This window comes from Erithacus rubecula, assembly GCF_903797595.1.
Source record: "Erithacus rubecula genome assembly, contig: scaffold_723_arrow_ctg1, whole genome shotgun sequence".
NCBI classification, from domain to species: Eukaryota; Metazoa; Chordata; class Aves; order Passeriformes; family Muscicapidae; genus Erithacus; species Erithacus rubecula.
This window is the reverse complement of record NW_027635616.1, coordinates 30,629-36,628: the sequence shown is the minus strand read 5'-3', so window position 1 is coordinate 36,628 and position 6,000 is coordinate 30,629.

Sequence of the window (6,000 nt, the reverse complement as noted above, 5' to 3'; positions counted from 1 at the left end):
TGGAGATAGAGCTTGGCCAGATATACTATCCAGATTAAGAGGTGATGCATATACATTAGGAAGGCTTACTTTGCTTACACCCAATACATCAATGATCTTACAGGCCCATCAGAAACACCTTCGCACCAAAAGATTACCCATGCCTTTAAGCCTGACTGTCAGGATAATGTACAATTCTGGTGCACACGAAAAATTGTTGCAGCATCTCTTTTTACTCCAGGCATAGCTAGTGCATGAGCTTTGGGCCAGCTTAATAAGCTTGGCTGCTGGCTAGCAAAACAGACCAATGCAACCTCTACAGGTCTTTCACAGCTATTAACTGATGTTGATTTTGTTAGACATGCTACCTTAAAAAACCGAGCAGCAATAGATTTTTTACTTTTAGCACAGTGCCATGGTTGTGAGGACTTTGAAGGGATGTGCTGTATGAACCTTTCTGACCATTCGGTCTCTATTCATGCACAGCTGAGCAGGCTGCAAGAGCTTACCAATTATTTGCAGAAAAACACTGGGTTATGATTGACTGATTGGTTGAAGTCCTTACATTTGGGGCCATGGTTAACTTCATTGCTTCAGCAATTTATTATAGTGGCAATAATTTTGGTGGTAGCCCTTTTGTTTATTCCTTGCATTTTACAATGTTTGCAGCGTAGTATGGAACGCATAGCAGAATCAGCTATGAACCGAGCTTTTATCGCACAAAATGAAAAAATAGGAATTGTTTAAGCAAGGAACGGACATGGCTCAGCTAAGGCCTTATTAGCAGGCCATGAAAATGGCTCGTCTGAGGATTCAGGGCAAGAATCTGGCTGCTAAACTGCATGTATTAGCAAGGTCAGGCTATAACAGCCTATTCATAAAATTGATACTACTGCAGTTAGAGGATATGAGAGAAGGAAGAGATGGTTAGTTTGTTGCTATATAGAGGATAGATGCAGTAGGTTTGCTGCTAAAAAGCACGCATACAGACGTAGCTGAAAAAGTAGAAGGGGTCGTCATATCATGCTTGCAAGAGCCAAGAGTAGAAGAGGCGTATGTTCCTGAAACAAATGAAAGTATGCTAAATATGCTTAAGTCATTGTATTTTGGATTCTAAATATAGATGGTGCCTTCAATAAATCAAACTATGCTTTTCAATCACACTGATTGGTTGCATATTTCCCTCTCTGCAGTTCCTCCACATTATACCAGTTCAAACAAAAGCTATCTTCATCTTTGAAAACAGAGGTTTTTCTTCTTCTCTTTGCTGGGGGGCAGCAGGAATCTTCATCTCTCCTTTTTATTCAAACTTATGGGAACACAACTCTTTTCACATCTGCTCATTTCAGCACAAATGCCTCTGCTCATACCTGCAATTAAACCTGTAATCTCTATGTGCTATAGGGAAATGAGTCTCTTCTCCATAGCTTAAAAAAAAGAAATTTTAGTCCATGACTCTCCTCTTTCCCTCATCTGGGGCCTGACTCTTCCCTTTGTCTGACCTTGGTGTTTTCATACTATTTCTGTGCATATCTTCATCTTGGTCCTTTTCTTTCACTCAGGACAAAGAACAAAGTGTCTGCAAGTCTCATTCTGGGCAGTGAAAGAGTTAACATCTCGCTCAGGCAGTGGCTGGAGCAGTTGGGATGGAGCATTTCAGACGAGGAGGGCCCGGCTGCCCGGAGCTGCTCTCCTGGTGGGAAAAAGACCCTGCAGACCAGGGCAGGGCAGGGTTTGAATGTCAGCTCGGTGTTCTGCTGAGCCATGGGCTCCTTGGCTGTGCCAGGGGAAATCTAAGGTCTTGGCAGTGGTGTGGCCCTTGCCCCCCCCCCCCCCCCCCCCCTTTCTATTGGGGGCTCTGCTGAAAAAGGGGGCCCAGAGTCAGAGCCCAGCCCTGGCCCAGCCCCGGCCAGGCCTGTGGGCTGCACGGAGGGGCCTGGGCTGGTGTTACGTGTACTGAGGCCAGAAGCAAAAGAGAACTTTCTCAGCGTTTTTTCACCTTTATATGTGTGTTTCACAAAGAACCTTTCTCATTGGTGTGATGTGGGAATCCTTAAAATCAGAAGGTTGTGGGAAAGCTGAAAAAAACCAAGCCTCAGAGACAACAGAACTGCAATTAGAGCTAAGCAGAAAGCATAAGGCATGCCAGCAGAAAAGTATGTGAGATGTAGAAAGCAAGGACAAATAGAGCAATGGTCTGTGTATTAAGGCTTGGCTAGAATAAGTCTCTAAGCTGCAGAAAAGTATATCTAGCAAGATATTAGGAAGGTCTTAGCTTAATAATGGAGCTCTGTGCATTGTATTTTAAGACTTACAAGTAGGTATTGTATTCAAAAGAAGCAAGTATTGTTTTAACCAAAGGTATATGCATTTATAGTGGTTGGATGAAACTATTGTCATCATGCTTTTGCTTTTTGTGATTGGTCAAAAAACTTTCAAAGTGCATTGTAACATCACTATTCTCTGGCTGTTGCTCAGAGCATGAGCTGCTGGCATCTTCCTGCTGTTCCTACCTTGTAATGACACTGATGCTTGGGAGGAAAGAAAAAATAATAAAGCAGCTTGAGAGACATTCCACAGCAATCTTGTCCTGTTCGTGATTCTGTGCATAAACCCTTGGCCTGCGTTAGTGTAACAGTGTTTCAACATTAAAAATCAGAGACCAATTGGTCCTTGTCAGGTCCATAGGAGGCTGCCCAGGTCCTGGTGGAGAAAATTTTCAGGGAATCTTCACAAACCATCACAGCAGCCTTGAAGTAACAGGGTGCTTGGGTGAGAGACGGTCTGATGGATTTGAACGCATAGAAAGGATCCCAGCCAATGCATTGAACCCTAAGTGTAGATGCATCATTGGCCAGGGAAATGGTTGTGTTAAGACCCCAACCAATCACATGTGTTTATCTGGGACATTCAAACCCTCAATTGAGAAGAGTCCCAAACAATAAAGAAAGCTTCTGTCATACAGATCACTGAGGATTCGTGTGATCTCTCCCACCACAACCTGAATTGTTGTAATAGGTGTGGTCAGTTGGAGTGTTCAGTTAGGTGGTCAGTGGGATGTGGTCAGTGGGGGTGGTCAGTGGGGATGTGGTCAGTGGTTTGGTCACTGAGATGTTGTCTGTGGGTTTGGTCAGTGAGTGGGGTCAGTGGGCCATGGTCATTACAGTGGTCACTGAGGTGTGGTTGGTGGGGGTTGCCAGTAAGTGTGGTCATTAAGGAGGGGAGTGAAGTGTGGTCAGTGGTTGTGCTCATTGGAATGGGAAGTGAGTATGGCCAATAGTTGTGGTCAGTGTTAAGTGGCTGGTGAGGTGTGGCCAGTGGGTGTGGCCAGTGGTTGTGGTCATCGGGTGTGGTCAGTGGTTGTGGTCAATAGGTGTGTGGTCAGTTGGGTGGTCATTGGGGTGTGGTCAGTGGGTGGGCTGAGTGGATGTGTTCAGTGGGTGTGCTCAGTGGAGGTATGGTCAGTTGAGTGGTAAGTGGGATGTAGTCAGTGGGTGTGGTTAGTGGGGTGTGAGCATTTTGGCAATGGGTGCAGCCAGTCTGTGTGGTCAGTGGTTTATGGCCAGTGGTTGTGGTCAGTGGTGGTGAGGTCAGTTGGGTTCTCAGTGGGTGTGGTCAGTGGGTGTGACCAGTGGGTGTTGTCATTGTGTGTGGGCAGTGGGATGTGATCAGTAGCTATGGTCAGTGGATGTGGTCAGTTGAGAGGTCAGTGGGGCTTGGTAACTGGGTGTGGTCAGTTGGATAGTCAGTTGGTGTGGCCATGGGTAGTGGTCAATGGGTGCAGTCAGTGGCAGTGATCAGTGGGGTGTGGTCAAAGGGTGTGGTCATTAAGGGTAGCCTGCAGGGTAGTCAGTGGTTGTGGTCAGTGGTAGAGTGGTCAGAGGATGTGGTCAGTGGGGGTGGTCAGTGGGAGGTGGACAGTGGTGTGTGGGACAAGGGTATGGTCAGTGGTTGTGGTCAGTGGGTGTGGTCATTTCTCAGGACCATATGGTTGGGTCAGTTGGGTGGTCATTGTGTTTGGTCAGTGGGTACCATCAGCGGGAGTGGGCAGTGGGGTGTGAGCATTGGTAGCCTGGAAGTAGGTGTAGTCAATGAGGGTGGTCAGTGGACATGGTCAGTGTGTGTGGTCATTGGGGTGGTTAGTGAGTATGGTCAGTTGGTGTGGTCAGTGGATGTGGCCAGTTTTTGCAGTTACTGGGGGTGGTCAGTGTTGTGTGGTCAGTGGGGAATGGTCATTGGGGTGGTCAGTGGATGTGATCAATGGGTGTGGTGAGTCATGGCGTGGCTAGTTGGGTGGCCAGTGGATTGTGGTCAGTAGGAGTGGACTGTGGGTGTGGTCAGTGGGAGAATTCATTGGGGTGTGGCCAGTGGATGTGGTCAGTGGACTGTGGGCATTGGTGTCTTGGCAATGGGTGTGTTCACTGGGTGTGGTCAGCAGTTGTGATCAGTGGGGGTGGTCAGTGGTGTGGTCAGTGGCATGGTCAGTGGGTTTGATCAGTAGGAAGTGGTCAGTGTTTGTTGTCAGTGGCAGAATGGTCAGTGGCAGTGTGGTCAGTTGCTATTCGGTGGATGTGGTCCGTGGGGTGTAGGCATTGGTGTCTTCATAGTGGGTGTGGTCAGAGCGTCGTGGTCACTGGTTGTGGTTAGTTAGGGTGAAGGGTGGGTGCAGTCAGTGGGTGCAGTCAGTGTGTGTGGTCAGTGGGGTGCGGTCACTGGTTTTGGGGAAAGGGTGTGGACAGTGGTGTGTAGGCAGTGGGTGTGCTCAATGGACTGCATTTATTGGGGTGTGGTTAGCGGAGATGGTTTGTGACTGTGGTCAGTGGGTGTGGTCACTAGCTGTGGAAAGTGGGTATGGTCAGTGAATGCGGTCAATTGGGTAACGGGTGAGGATTGCCAGTTGGGTGATCAGGGGATGTGGTCATTGGTGTGGTCAGTGGGTGTGAGCAGTGGGTGTGGTTGGTGGATTTGGTCAGTGAGGGACGGTCACTTGGTGTGGTCTTTGTGGGCAGTGGGGGTGATCAGTGGGGATGTGGTCAGTGGGGGAGGTCAGAGGGGGGGTGGTCACTTGGGTGGTCATTGCATTGTGGTCAGTGGGGTGACCATTGGGTGTGGTCAGTGGGGTGGTCAGTGGATTGTGGTCAGTGGGGGAGGTCAGTGGGTCCTGGTCAGTGGGTGTGACTATTTGGGGTGATCAGTGCTGGAGGTGTGGGAAGTGGGATGTGGTCAGTGGCTGTGGGATGTGGGATGTGGTCCATGCTAGTGTGGTCAGTTGGGTTGTCACTGGGGGTGGCAAGTGCAGGTGGTCAGAGGAAGTGTGGTAAGCATTTCTAGCCAGAGGATTTGGTCAGATAGGTTACATTGGAGAGTGGTCAGTGGGTATGGTCAGTGGCTGTGGTCAGTGAATGTGGTCAATTTGGCAGTTGGGTGGGGGTGGCCAGTTGGGTGGTCAGGGGATGTGGTTGTTGGTGTGGTCAGTTTGTTAGTGGAGTGTGGTCAGTGGGGTGTGGGCATTGGTTTCTTGGATATGGGTGTGCTCAGTGGTTATGTTCAGTTGGGGCATGGTCAGTTTGGGGGTCATTGTGGTGTGGTCCATTGGTGTGTTCAGTGAGATGTGCTCAGTGGAGGTATGATCATTAGGGCAGTGAGTAGCGTGTGGCCAGTGCCTATAGTCAGTGGGTGTGGTCAGTGGGTGCAGTCAGTGAGGGTGGTCAGTGGATGTGGTCAGTGAGAGAACTCGGTGGGATGTGGTCAGTGGATGTGGGCATTGGTGTCTTGGCAAAGGATGTGGTCAGTGGGTGCAGTCAGTTGTTGTGGTCAATAGGTGTGCTCACTGGTTGTGGTCAATAGCTGTGGTCATTGGTTGTGGTCAGTGGGTACGGTCAGTGGGCTACAGTCATTGAGGCATGGTATGCAGAGGTGGTCTGTGAGTGTGTTTCTGGGTGTGGTCAGTGGTTGTGGTCAGTATGGGAGCTCAGTGAGGTCTTATCAGTGGGTGTTGCCATATGGGATGGTCAGTGGGAG